This window comes from Kogia breviceps, chromosome 4 (assembly GCF_026419965.1).
Source record: "Kogia breviceps isolate mKogBre1 chromosome 4, mKogBre1 haplotype 1, whole genome shotgun sequence".
Taxonomy (NCBI): domain Eukaryota; kingdom Metazoa; phylum Chordata; class Mammalia; order Artiodactyla; family Physeteridae; genus Kogia; species Kogia breviceps.
In genome coordinates this window covers 133,265,861-133,280,221 of record NC_081313.1, presented here as the reverse complement: position 1 = coordinate 133,280,221, position 14,361 = coordinate 133,265,861, and the positions used below count along the sequence as shown (strand labels likewise).

Sequence of the window (14,361 nt, the reverse complement as noted above, 5' to 3'; positions counted from 1 at the left end):
GGGGCTCTGGACATCAAGAGGGAAAGGCTTGGGCTTCAGAGACCCATCTGCTCCCTGCTAGTGGTGACCTTAGGCGGGTTACCCATTTTGTTGTCTATGACATCTATGGAGCTCCTGTCTGCCCTGTGGGGGAGTCTGGAGCTGCCTCACGCAGTCGGCCTCCTGGCTCCACTACCTCCTTACGGGTAGCCCAAAACCCACGGAGGGCTTCTAACAGGGAGGACTGGCTCCTCGGGCCCAGGGGGCATCCACGCTGCCCCTTCTCTCTTGCTTGCACAGGGACCCTCTCTTTCCAATGTGGGAGTCTGCCCTCTCCACCCCAAGACTGTGATTTTGGGGAGGGGTTCTGTGCCTGGTCCCGTAGGCACCGGGTGGGTGAGCTGGGAATGTCTGCAGAGGCTGAGAAATCTGGTGTGACTTCAGGTAACCCCTGCTTGTTTCCTTGCCTGCAAAATGGAGGATGGTACCCAATTCTTAGGGCTATCATCAGGATGAAGTGAAAAAAGGCACAGTGCTTGGTAAATGTTGGCTGCTATCCGTACCCAGTGCTTTTGCACTGACAATGGCAAAGGGCTCCATCTCTTTCAGTAACTCTCCTAGCAATCTCTTCCAGGGTGGGGACTGATGAGGAAGCTGAGGCACAGAGCCAGCAGATGTCTTGCCCCCAGTGTCTGCAGCAGTGGGCTCATCCACCCCTCCTCCTCCACATCCACCCACCCTCCTCCCGCCCTGGCCTCTCCCCAGCCTGTCTCCCCCCTACCCCCTGCACTTTCTGCTGCTCCGTAATGAAGGCTAAGCTGCCAGGGAACCACGCTTGCAGTTGGGAAGACAAGCTTTCCTTGTCCTGCCCCGCCCCATCCTGAACCACCTCCATGGGGCTCTGCCAGTCCTCGGGTCTCTGTTTTAGGCTGAGGAAGGTGGGGATATGCAGGCAGAGGGGAGGAGCCATCTAGTCATCTTACAGATGTGGAATCTGAGGCCTGAGGGAGATGTCACTTACCTAGCCCCACAGCTCCAGCCCTGGACTCTGGGGGGCCCACATCCTGACCCTTTTTTATGACATTCACTTGTCACTCAGCAGCCCTGACCCACTCAGCAGCCCTGACCCAGGCAGCGGGCTCAGCCGGGGCAAGGCTGAGTTGGGCTCAGGCCTCTCCAGGTCTGGAGAAGGGTGGGCTCCCAAGTGTGGGCCCGGTAGGTCCAGGAGCCTCTCTAGACACTTCCTGGGGAAGCCACGGCATCTTTGCAGACCCCAGGGCTGCACAGAGGAGGGCTAAGCTTGACCCCTGAGCAGGGCCCACAGGGGGCTGGGGGCAGGCATCACAGGCTCCAGAAGGGCATGCGAGACCTCAGTGTCAGCTTCCAGGCCTGCCCACGCCTCGCCTCACAGAGGCTCAGTGTGATGGCCTGTGTCTGCCGACTGGCTGGGAGCTGGGTAGGCAGGGGTACCACTTGGGGGTATGGGCAGGGAGAGGGTATATGGCCCCCCGCAACTTCCCTATCGATCACCGCACCACGCACTGCTCATGTCAGCTGCCCGCTGAACCCAGCACAATCCCTCATGTCTGCATTTAACTGCTAATGAAAAATAAATGTACTGTGACCAATAAGGAACATAGCTCACTTCTCCTGGGTCTCCGCCATGCCATGCTGGCATGGTCTCCCCTCCCCATACCCCTGGGGGGGCATTTATTGGGTCGACCCAGGGGCCCCCTCCAGGCTGCAGTTATGCCCCCTGGCAAGGACACTCTAAGGCCATGGGTGGGGGTAAATTCAGCCCCTCTTGGGGCTGCTAGAAGCTTCCTGGGTGGCCAGAGCTGGCTTCCCCTCTCTCTGGCCCCTTCGTCCACTACATGACCTCCACCCTTGTGGTCGGCACCTGCAATCTGCCCACCCACCTCACCGTCCCAGTTAGGTCTCTCACTTGGACTAAAGCACAGTGAGAGCCTTGGGTCTCTCCCTCCCCATGTTGCAGGCCACTAGCATGAGCTATCTTTCCCTTTGACATGAAACCCTGTACTTGTCTATCAAAGATAACACCAAGCAGGGCTTCCCTGGTGGCGCAGTGGTTGAGAGTCCGCCTGCCGATGCAGGGGACACGGGTTCGTGCGCCGGTCCGGGAAGATCCCACATGCTGTGGAGCGGCTAGGCCTGTGAGCCATGGCCGCTGAGCCTGCGCGTCCGGAGCCTGTGCTCCGCAACGGGAGAGGCCACAACAGTGAGAGGCCTGCGTACCGCAAAAAAAAAAAAAAAAAGCTAACACCAAGCAGTGCATGCTCAGTGTCAAATGATATATGATGTTTTCAAAAGGGCACGGACTCTAGTTCACTGCAGTCACCACCACTCCCTAATGCCCCCTTTCTCCCTGCCGGCACTTTCTTACCTTCTCCTCAGGGCCCAGTTCTATCATCACTTGTTCTGAAAGAGGACTCCCCCACCTCACTCTCTCAGGAAACCACACATGCCATTTTGCCCCTTCTGCATCTAGGACCTGTCCTCACTGGTTCTGTAGCTCTTATCACAGGTGAAGTAAGCGTGTGGCTGAGGCCTGCCCAGCTCGAGGCTGCTTAGCGCTGGTGTTGGTGAATGGGGACTTGGATTTGGGTGCCTACTTCTGCTCCCTTCTGGCTGTGAGGTGATGAGCATGGGAGGAAGGCTTTGCAAAGCAGATGCACTGGGGCTGCAGGAGGGGCAGGCAGGGGCAGGGCCTGCTAGTCACACAGGCCCTGCTGTATCCCGAACTCCACCCCCCAGCTCGCCAGAAGCTCCGTCCGCCACTCCCTCGCCAAGTCTCTCCTACTTGCCCAGCTGCTCTTGGAATTCAGTTAGAAGACTTCTTTCATTTACTAGCAGATCCCTGAGAACTTGGTCACTGAGAACTGCCGATGGGGCTGTATGGACGCTCAGGGCTTGAAGTGGGAACCCCATTCCCAGTGAGCCTTGGGGCTGGCCAGCTGGCCCCCGCCTGTCTCAGGAGGGCACTGGCTGCCCGATCAGCCCCAGCCGGCACCCCTGCTCTGGCTGCCCCATGAAGGGTGGGAGCCCCAATCCTAGCAGTCCCCACCTACAGTGTCTTCTTAGGGATAGCAAGGGAGACCACGTCGTGTGTGAGAGGGTGTGTGTGTGTGTGTGTGTGTGTGTGTGTGTGTGTGTGTGTGTGTGTAGGAAGGCTGGGGGCCAAAGGGGGATAAGAGACCCCTGGGTAATGGGCCTTGGACAAATGCTACCTTCTCCCTCCCCTCCCATGGTACTCTTATGACCTGAAATGTATTCATTCATTCATTCTTGCATTCATTCAGTGAATACTTATTGAGTGCCAGGAACTGTTCTGGGATTCTGCAGTGAGCAAGACAGACACATCCTCTGCTCTCAGACACTTTCATTCAAAATGGAGAAACAAAAGAAAATAGAAGATTCAGAAGTTGCCTAGAGTTCTGAAGCAGGTAAAAAGGGGTGCTATTTCATAAAGGGTGTGGGTGCAAGGGCTCTAGAGGGGAAGAGGGCTTGGGGCAGGTTCCTCTGTGGAGGTGATGTCTAAGTGGACCCCTGAGGGCCAAGGCCAGGAAGAAAAGCGTTTTAGGAGAAGGGAACAGCAGAGGCTGTCAGACAGGAAGCAGCCAGGTTTGTTGTGAGGATAGTAAGGAGGGTGGCCAGGGCAGGGGGAGACGAGTAGGAGGTGAGTCAGAGAGGGAGCAGTGGCCTGATCTTGGAGTTTTATTGGGAAGGGGTGAGGAGCCTCTGGGGGGCTGTGTGCAGGGGAATGCTGAGATCTCCCTGTGTGAGGAATGGGTGGCAAGGGTGGCAGTGGAGAGTCGGATGAGGAGGCATTCTGTGGAGTGGACCATGGTAGGCCTGTCCCATGAGGTCTATCTGGGAACTCCCACCCAGACATCCAGTCTCAGCCAACAAGCCACCTCCTCCAGGAGGCCTTCTTGGATCCATACTCTGTCACTTTGCCCCTGTGCCCACGTTGTCCCCTAAGCCTTCCTCCAGGGTACATGCCATATTCAGGACTAGGCATGCTGCCTCCTCCACTAGACCGTGAACTCGCTCAGAGCAGGAGCCCAGGTCTGACCTGGATACTTATGGAGTGTTTGTTGAGTGACTGAATGACCGCCCCCTTTTTTCCCTTGAACTTCAGAAGATTTGCCTAAGGGTGGCCCCCTTCACTCTTGTCCTGCAGGGAGACCCAGAGAGAGCTCAGAGAGGCCCACAGGCAGAGTTGTGGGCAGGGAGAGGCTCTGTGCTCCAGCCTGCCCTCCACCATCCCCCAACATGCTGCTGCTCTGAGGTTGAGGCCCCCTTTTCTCACCTGCAGCCTAGGATGATAAGGCCTACTCATGTAACTCTGAGGCCCAGGGTGGGTATGAAAGTGCTTTCAAATGTTTTATTTTTCAAAGCACCATGAAAATATGAGGTGTGATTAATCAAGCTGTTAATGAACTCGTGTTTTCTGAGTGAGGACTCAGTCTCACGGAGCAGGGTAGGAGGGCTGGGGGCAGGGTATCATCTGGCCTCACTCAGCTGAGAGTAGTGAGCACTGCTTCTCAAGAACAGCCGTACGGAGCCCCTGTCCATAACTTGACAGGGGCTCCTTTTTATCCCTCCAACAGCCCCGGTCTGTGTCAATGGCAAAGGGGAGGGGCAGCAAGTCCCTGCTTCCGTTACTTCCCTGAGAAATGTTCTGGATTTGAAATGGGGTGGAGGAGGGAGAGGTGGCTGGGGGCCTGGCAGCCCCCATCTTTCTCTTCCTGGCTGTCCACCCAGCATTGCACCCCCCCACCCCTGGGCACCTAAGCTCCCAGTCTCCCTGGCTCCCTGGCCTGGAGATGTGCATTTGGTTGGTTCGCTTGGGGCCTGGGTGTCCTGCTCCACAGGTCCAGGTGGGGAGAGGAGAGTCCACAGGATAGCACACCATGCCTGTCACCTGGCATTCGAGGCTCCACTGGCCCAGGGCCTGAGCTGTTACCTGGCCTTGCCTCTAGGGCCTCCCTTCAAGTATGTAGGATGGCATCTAGACTACATGCAATTCTGCAAAGGCTTGTGCATACACTGTTTGGGACCCTGCCTCCCTCCCCCGTCTGGCTAACAGTACCTGCTTTTCTGCAGGGAATGCCTGGCCCTCACCCTACTCAGTCCATACAGTCATTTGGTCCCGGTGGGCTGACCTCATCTCTGGCCCCAGAGGTGGGTATACTACACTGACTAGTTCCCAGACAGGAAGGTCACCCCATCCCCATAGATGGGACTTTGGGATTTGGGTTGAGCTGCTGGGAAGAGAGAACCTCTCTTTCTGCTGGGCCAGTCCTGCAGGCTTTGCAGGCCATAGGAGGCCAAGTGAAAGGGGAGGCCATCCACGGGTCTGCAGCAGGGGCTTGGAGAATGGAGACAACCAGGGAAGAAAGAGATTGACTCCTCGTTGTGTTGAAAGCCTGGGATCCCAAGAAGCCAGAAGGCAGAGCTACCCCTGGATTCCTTTCTTTGCCTAAAGCTAGCTGGAATGAGGATCCTTCCAGCACGTTGATCTACCCCACATCTGCTCTCTGCCTGAGTGACTTCTACTCATCCTTCAAGGCCTGCTCAAACACCCCCTCCCCCAGGAAGCCTTCCCTGACCCCCAGACAGAGCTGGCTACACCTCCCCTGAGCTTCCACAGTCCTTGGCCAAACTCGCCTCAGTACCTCCCACATCATATGGTCACCATTTATGAATCTGTCTCCCCATGCAAAGTGTCAGTGCCTTGAGGGCAGGGACTGAATGGTGACATCTCTCCCAACCCTTGAGCATCCCCAGAGCCTAGCCGGGGACTGACACATAGCGAGTGCCCGGCGAGTGTTTGTTGAATGAATGTGTTGAATATCATTACCTTGACTGGGACCAGAGCCCAGAAAGGAGGCCTGAAAGAGGAGGACACGTACTCAAATTTGGCTGGGAGCCAGCTCTGTTTACCTTCCAATCAGTCAATCAATCAATCAATCAATTCTAGAAACACCCATGCTGGACCGTGGGGAGGTGGACCAAGGGGACTGTGGAGAGGCTCATGTGCAGGGTCGAGGGGAGACAGAGGGGGCTGGGAGCCATGGCCACAGTGGTGGGGGACAGAGGGGGTGCAGACACACAGGAATGGGGATTTGCGCACTCCTGCCCATCTATACCACTGTGGCCTGAGATGGCTTCGTTATTCTTTTTAAAATGTGGGCCTTCCCTGGTGGCGCAGTGGTTAAGAATTCACCTGCCAATGCAGGGGACGCGGGTTCGAGCCCTGGTTGGGGAAGATCCCACATGCCGCGGAGCAACTAAGCCCGTGAACCACAACTACTGGGCCTGCGCTCTAGAGCCCGTGAGCCACAACTCCTGAAGCCTGTGTGACTAGAGCCCGTGCTCTGCAACAAGAGAAGCCACTGCAATGGGAAGCCCGCGCACCGCAACGAAGAGTAGCTCCCACTCACTGCAACTAGAGAAAGCCCGCCCGCTGCAACAAAGACCCAACGCAGCCAAAAAAAAAAAGATGAGGGAGCTTCACTAGGAGGCTCTGATAAACAGGGTTGAAATCTGCATTTGCTGTTGGAGACACACAGACAGAGGTGGGGTGCAGGAATGGTGGGCAGGAGGCCCCAAGAAGACAGATCTGGGGGCCACACGAAGAACCCTGAGGTTCCAGGTGGCAACTCAGAGGCGTGGACCTGCCTGGAGGTGACGACAGGGTGCCACGAGGCCAGAGCAAGCTGGGGGGTGCGCCCCAGAATTCTTCCAAATCCATCATGTAAAAAACTCTGCTCTGCCCACCAGCTGCTTCCGAGGCTCACCGACTGCTGCAGACCCCTATGCCGCCCCCTGTTTCTTGAGCCTCAGTTTCCTCATTTGGGGCAAATAGCACTGACCCAGCCCCAGAACGAGGTGGGTCAGGAACGACATCCTGCCCAGGGCCTCCAGGCGTCCACCAGTGCTCCTCTTCTTTTGCTTCCCGGCCCCATGGTCTATCCCTCAGTCATCTGTCTCCCTGGCTGTCGCTCCAAACGTCTCAGGACTTCCGGGAGGGAAGGGACGGGTCTGAGCCCAGGCTCTTTCACCCCAGCGCACAGTCAGTGAACAAGGGAAAGGATGACTGCAGGCCCTCCTGCCGGGGAGCACGCAGGAGGTGGAGGTGGCAAGGTGGGGTGACAGCCGCTCACGATGTCCCTTGGAAGGGAGGGCTGCTCCCCTGACCCGTGCTCACACACAGGCGTGCGCGGCACTCTGGTTTCTATGGTAACGTGTGCGCAAAAGTGTCACAGAAGTGGCAGCCACCTCCCCAAGATCGGAGGAAAGTCACCCTCTTCCCCAGTGGGCTCCAGGGGCCTGGTCACAAGGACAGACACAGGCGTCACGAGGAGGACATGCAGACAGGCTGAACTGCAAAGAACAAGGCAGCTGGGGCTGGGCACGCTGCCACCTCACCCGTGTGGCTTGTCCTCTGGCATCTGCACTCAGGTGACTTCTACCCGTCCCTCATTTCACAGACAAGGAACATGAAGCTCACGACTTGCCTAAGGTCACACAGACACAGAGGGCAGGTGTGCTCTCCACGCCTCCTGGCCCAGGCCAGCCTAGGGCAGGAGTTATGGGCCTTTCCTGGACCAAGGTCTGGCCCCACCCACCATACCACCCCTTGCTCACTTGGCTTACCCGCTGACCCTTCTCTGCTTCTTAAACCCTCCAAGCTCATCCCATCCCAGGGCCTTCGCACTTGCTCTTTCCTCTGCCTGCAATACGCTGCCCCCTGCTCTTCCACAGCTGGCCCCCTCTAAACCCTCAGGTCTCAGCTTCAACTTTCTTTCCTCCAACAGGCCCTCCTTGACTGCCGTGTCTGAAGTAGGCCCTTCTTTTGTGTTGTTGTTGTTTTTTTTGACCGTGCCAAGCGGCTTGTGGGATCTTATTTCCCTGACCAGGGATCAAACCCACACCCCTATAGTGGCAGTGTGGAGTCTTAACCACTGGACCGCCAGGGAAGTCCCTGAAGTAGGCCCTTCTAACCCAGCAACGCCCCCGCTTTCCCAGTCTATTTTCCTCATAGCACTCACCGCTATCTGAAGTCATCTTGTTTGTGTACTTGTTTGCTGGTTATTGTCTAGGTCCCCTTCCTCTGAAACGTGTCATGACAGCAGCTTATCTTGTTCACAGCTATAGTCCCAGGCCTGGCGCATAGTAGGTGTTTGATAAACATGTGCTGAATTCATGAATGAACAAACTCGGTCTTCCAGCTCTACACCCAGAGCCCACACTGGGTGCCACACTCCTGCCACTGCTAAGAGCCCCTAAACCTACCAGTGAAGGGGACTTAGAAACTATCAGGATGCCCAGGGAGAGAGTGCTTGATGGGGGGGACAGGCCTCCAGGGAACCCCTCCCAGGTCCCCTTCTGGTTGCAGGGCCTTGCTTTGGACCACAGAAATAGTTAATAAAGCTGAGGCTTAAATAAGCATTTGATTAACAAACGATAAAATAGCTATTGTGTCCCCAAATTAAGCTGTAATTGTGGCTGATAATTGGCTGGTTAGAATTTAATAAGCTGCAATTAAATAGAATGGAATCCAGGGTAATTATGTGGTCACATAGCCCAGAGAGAACCAGGGAAGGAAGGCTTTTTCCTGCTTTGGAATCTTCTGCTGGTGCAGTGTGTGTGCTGTGGGTGTTTCTGGTGGTGGTGTGTGTGTGCACAGCAGGCCTCCTCCACTTTTCACCTGGAAGAGGCGGGCAGGTGGGTGCTGGCCCAGCCCCCTCACCACTGCTCAGCAGGAGATCGTCACGCAGGCTCTGAGCCCTGCCAGGGCCTGTGGCAGCTCCAGCTGAAAGAGACATAAAAGGATCCCTGGCACAGTTCCCTGTAGGGTGGGAGGCCGTGGGAGGGTGGCCAGAAGGGCACTGAGAACATGGGGGAAGCAGGTAGGCAGGGAGAGGGTCTGCCTGCCTTCCTAATGAGAAAACTGGGGCTCAGAGAGGGAAAGAACTTGCTCAAGGTCACACAGCGATCAGCGGCCGGGCTGGGCCAGATTTTCAGGTTGCCTTGTATCCAGGGTAATTCCGAGTGGCCAGGAGGCTGGAGGACACTCCCCTCTCCCCACCGCCCCTTGCCAGCTCCTGAGGCACCCCTCCTCATTTCCATCCGTGTCCTTCACCAGGTAAACACACAGGCTAAGTAAGGATGGTGCAACTGTTTCACACATGCACCCTTAAGACAAGCTGCCCCCCACGCTCCCATTTCCCTCTCCCGTGACCGGCCTGCCCGCCGGAGGCCCTGGTGGCTGCAGAGCTCCCTGGTGCCTCAGCCTGGTACAGCTATCTCTGCTCCCAGCCCAGGTGTGGCCCCTGCAAGTCCAAGGGGATGATGAACAGCACTGCTCAGGCACTGTTTATGACCCCATCAGCATTTTTACAATGTCTCTAGCAATTAATTTAATTAAGGACCCTGTCCTGGATATGATGGCATTTCATATTTCACTGGTTTAATGTGAGCCCGGCCTGAGCAGGGGCCAGGGGTGGTCCAGGAGCAGCAGCTCTGCTCCCCCGCTGGGCTCAGCTCAGGGTGCACAGGGCAAGGCAGTCGCACCCCTCCCCGGGACGGTGCCCAGAGACAAAAGGGGGGCCACCCAGAGGGAAGCCACCCAGTGATCTGCCCTCGGCCAGTGGGAGACACTGCCCACAACCCCAGCCAGCACGAGCACAGGCACACAGGCTCACACACACACATGCACATGTGCACAGATGCTCATGCATGCATACACCCATACACAGTCATACCATGATAATAGCGGCGAACTTTACATGGATTGTCTCCTTGACCCTCGTGACAATTCTAGGAGCCAAACTATTTTAAACCTCCAACTTCCAGGTGAAGAAACTGAGGTGGGGACAGGTGAAGTAAGTGGTGAGTGATGGATTCCTACCCAGGCTGGCTACTGTGTCCCATGCCCTTAACTAGGTCACACTGGTTCAGCAAACGTGCTGGACACAAGCCACACAGCAGTGCCCAAGCCAGACTCATGTCCCTGCCCTATGGAGCGTCCAGTGGCCACAGCCCCACCTGGGAAGTCCTGGGCACAGTGTCCCAGAATTACGCTCGCCACGCCAGTGCTCGGGCATTTGTGGGCACACACACCAAGCCCGCTGGGAACACACATGTGCACACCAGCACTGCCCACTGTCCTCCGGGCTAAATCTGGCCAGGGCGGCTGATGTCCTCACTAGGATGGTGACCCTGTAGCCACAGGTCACCCACAGGACCTACAGGAAAACCCCGGACCAGATCCAGCTCCTACCAGCAGTGGCAGCGGCCGGGAGCAACCACAGCTCATCCTCCGTCCCTTGTCCAGGCAGCAGCTTGGCTGCGCTCTGCCCTCTCCTGGGGCCCCTGTTTCCATAGCTCCTCACCCTCCCACAAGTTCCTGCTCTCCAGCTACGGTCCTTCATCCCCCCTGGCAGCTGAGCTGCATTCTGACATTTTCCCTGCCTCTGGGTGCCCCACAACCTCACCCCGGGCACTTCCCAGGCTGGGCTCGGGGGCTCCCCCAAACTTCCTGCTCCCAGAGCTGGCACTCAGCCAGCAGGGCCACGCCCCCAAGAAGCCTCAGTGGGAGCCTCAGAGCTGCGGGGCCTTCTCACCTCCTCACCGTCCACTATTCTAGTCCCCCCAGCCTCTCTCCCACCCACTCCCTCCTCTCTTGCACTTTGGGGGCTACCCCCCACCTCCAGTGCCCGAAACTTGCCCTCCTGGGACCACCTCCCGGCTTTGGTACCATCAACAATGCCACCACAGTGCTATTTCTAGAAAGAAAATCTGATCCCACCCTTCAAGCCCTGCAACGGTTCCCACTGACCGCAGGGTAAAGGTCGGTTCCCCATACACCCCATATCCCCCTGCACACCCGATGTAGCAGCCTCATCTCTTGGCACCAACCCATACCCAGCAGTCAGCTCAGCGCATCCACTAATCCCCTCTCCCAGCACGCCCAGACCCTGCCCCTCACCCCAACTTTCCCCTGCACCTGCAGGGCACCACAGACACCCCAACGTCCCCCAGCCCTGTTAATTGATAACTCAAGGTGTCACCTTCTCCAGAGACCCTCCCCAGCTCCTCTCTGCATAGGGGCTGCACTGCCCCTCCTCCGGCTCCCCGGCTGAGAGAGCATTACCCACTGATGTAGGCCATTGGTCGGTGCCTGCCTCCATCACACTGTGCACCCTCTAGGGCATGCAGCAGGCCCAAGCCACCCCTTCTCAGCAGTGTCCAGCTCAGGCACTGACAAGTTGGGGGTCTGGTACAGTTGAAGTCTCCCCCGTCACTTGACAGCTCCTGGACTGGGCACGGGGCTGTGCCTGCCAGTGACAGGTCCCGGGCACGGACTCACTGAGGGCAGAAGCAGAGCCTTTGGATGGGCATCAGGGGACTGGGTCCCCAGTCCCCACTCTACCTCTACCTGGCTGTGTGGCCTCGGGTAAGTCATTGCCCTCTCTGGGCCCCAGAAGGGACGGGACTGCATCAGGGCTGGCGAACTCAGGTGTCTTCAGGGGCTGATGAAGGCCAGGAGAAGTGGAGAGTGAAGATGCCCGTCCAAGGGGCCAGCTCAGCTCTGCCATCCACTGCCAGGTGGCAGGCCAGCCAGGAGGTGCTGGAGTTTATTTTCTTCCAAAAGAAGCTAGAAATCATTTTTATTTGAAATTTCCTATTTTAAAATGTTGACAACTAATTTAAACATTTAAACACCGTGTGGGCCAAACAAGTTGGCAGGCCAATGCCAGACTGGACAATGTCCAAGGTCTCCTCCGACTGTACAGATCTAAGAACTGGGGTCACGGCAGGGCGAGGGGAAGCTCCCCTCTCTGTCACTGCTCTGCTCTCCTGGTTTCCTCCCCTCCCCCACTCTTCCCACCCTGGCCAGCACCTACTGCATCATCCTGTCTTCTCCTTGGGGCCCCTCTTCATCATGGCCTCCTGAAGGAGTTCCCCTGGGGCCTGGCAGAGCCTGGAGGGGTCATCGGTCCATCATCCCAGGTGACTTGGATTTAACTGTCATCACAAGAGTCCACCCTCAGCTGAGGCCTGAGGGCATTGCCCCTTTCCCAGAGGCTGAGGGTCTGAGAACCGGCAGTGAGCTGCTCCCGGCTCTGGATAGCGGTGGGGGCAGACAGCAGGCTGAGGGCTGCTCTCTGCCTTTCCTGCCTTTGCTTTGGGCCTCAGATCTTGAGCCGGGGAGCTGGGAGAACGCTGCTGTAGACGCAGGCAGGTCAGGGGTGGGCAGTCCATAGAGGAAATCCTCTACTACAATCCCGCCAAATCTGGGCCAGCAGAAGCTCAGGCCTGGCTGCGACGTTACAGCTGGGAAGAGGGTGTCTGACCACGCCCACCCATCATACCCCAACAAGACAGTAATGAGCCCTCACCCCATTTTAATTACCCGCTGTCCAAATAATTACCAGCTTGTTTATTTCACTTAATGGCAGCAGTACTTTTTCCTCCTGATATTGATTTCATGTTTTCCTGGTTTGTTCATTATCTTTCCTGCCCCTTTAATGGGCTCAGAGGTCTTGCGAGTGGAGGAGAGGGGGTTGGAGGAAGCAGGGGTATGAGGGAACATGGAGCAAGGAGAGATGACCCGTGCCTTGCTGTGCAGCCTGAGGTGAGTCACTGCCCTCTCTGGGCCTTAAGTCCCAGAATCCCAGACCCCTGCCCACCCTCTTTTCCTTGCCGTAATTAGGGTGGAACATTTTAAAATGAAAGAAAGGAGGGAGAGGGCAGCAGGGGAGAGAGAAGCCGGTGTCCTTCCTCCCAAGGGTCCCTAACGGAATGGGAAGAGACTCAGACAAGCGTGAAGGTAGGAGGGGTACTGAAAAGGGTGGGGTGGAGTGACACTAAGGCCAGAACGAGGTGGGCAGGGGGTGCTCCTGGAGACCAGCCTGAAGGAGGCTGCAGTGTGGAGGCCATTAGCCAGTGGGGGTGCAGAGGGGCCAGTGGGTGACCTCCTCATCCCTGTGTCCCCCAGGTCTGATGGAGGAAGGAACAGGAGCCTCCACCTTCAAGAAACCCAGCCCCTCCCTAGGCCTGACCTCTATTCTTGGCCTCTGCCTCACCTGCCTGCCATATGCCATGGAAACATCGGTGATGCTGTGATGTCATCCGGGCTGCAAAAGAGCAGCTCATTTCTCTGATTTGGGTTGGGATGGTGGGGGGGCAGTAAGGAGAGATGGGGGTGAAGGGGGAGGGGAAGGCCAGGCCTTCTTTGGGTGAAGATTTAGAGAGCCTCTTGAAGGGGTCATTAGCTCTTAATAAATCACTTATAATTGCATGAATATTTAAATCTTAATAAAAAAAATACAGTAGGCCCAGTGAGTTTCCCTGTGTGGGTATTTATTGCTATCAGTCTGGAATATGTAAAAGTTGGTATTGGTCTGATTGAACTGCTGTTATCGCCACAGCTAAATGGGTAATTGGGAGTGAGAGACGCTATCAGCAGATATAAATTACATACAGTAAACTGAGGGCATTAACTGGGGGTTTATTATCAATTATCTCTGCGCTTGTTCCCCTTAAAACGAACTTTAAGAATATTAATGAGAAAATTTACAGGTCTTAATGAATTGAGGGAAGCGAGAGGGTGCAGAGGGCCCCCCATTTCGGCCCCCGCATGGTGCTCTCTCTGGGACCCTCTGGCTCTCTCTGGAACAGTGGCCTGTTCCTAGGGGGTGGTCCTCCCCCCAAGGGAGGCCCTGGAAGGAAGGCTCTTGGGTCAGCCCACCAGGTCACAGACACCTGCTTTCCTGCCGGGACCAGCCGGGAGAGCCAGTCAGTCTCCGAGGCTGGCCCTGTCTCTCTCCAAACCCCCATCCCAGAGAGGGGCCCTGGGTGGGAATGGGGTGGCTTCATCCAGGCAGGCTTTCTTCCAACAAAGACCCCGCCACGGCCTGATCCTGGCTGTTGGATGTGGAGAATCAGCTGGGGCCTGACTTCAGCTGGATATGGATGAGGCAGACCTTCATCTGCCCCCAAACCAGGACGTGGGCGTCGCCATCAGAGCAACCCAAAGGGAGTGTGAGGGGCATGGGAGGCCAAGAGGCAATGTGAGCCCCGTGGAAGCTCTGCGGGCAGAGTATCTGTGTAGCATCTGTATCCACCCTGATCCGGAGCACGTCTGCCCCCTGCTGAAATGCTGGCTTACTTCAAGGTCGGCATGACCTCCTTCTGGGCCAATTCACCACCCAGAAGCCTCAGTTCTCTCCAGGCCTCCCCGCCAGGGCCGTGCCGCTTTCCCTGGCATCCTCGGCCTCTCCCGCCAGGCCCTGGGTAACGACCTGGATTTTCCATGAAGGACAAAATCAGGCCCCTCTCTCA

The 14,361-nt window shown here is 56.8% G+C and overlaps 1 protein-coding gene across 2 annotated transcripts in view; it reads right to left on the bottom strand.

The window, feature by feature from the left end:
• The window catches only part of UNC5A (unc-5 netrin receptor A), a 63,534-nt gene that overhangs the window by 17,160 nt on the left and 32,013 nt on the right, over positions 1–14,361 (bottom strand). The window lies entirely within an intron of this gene.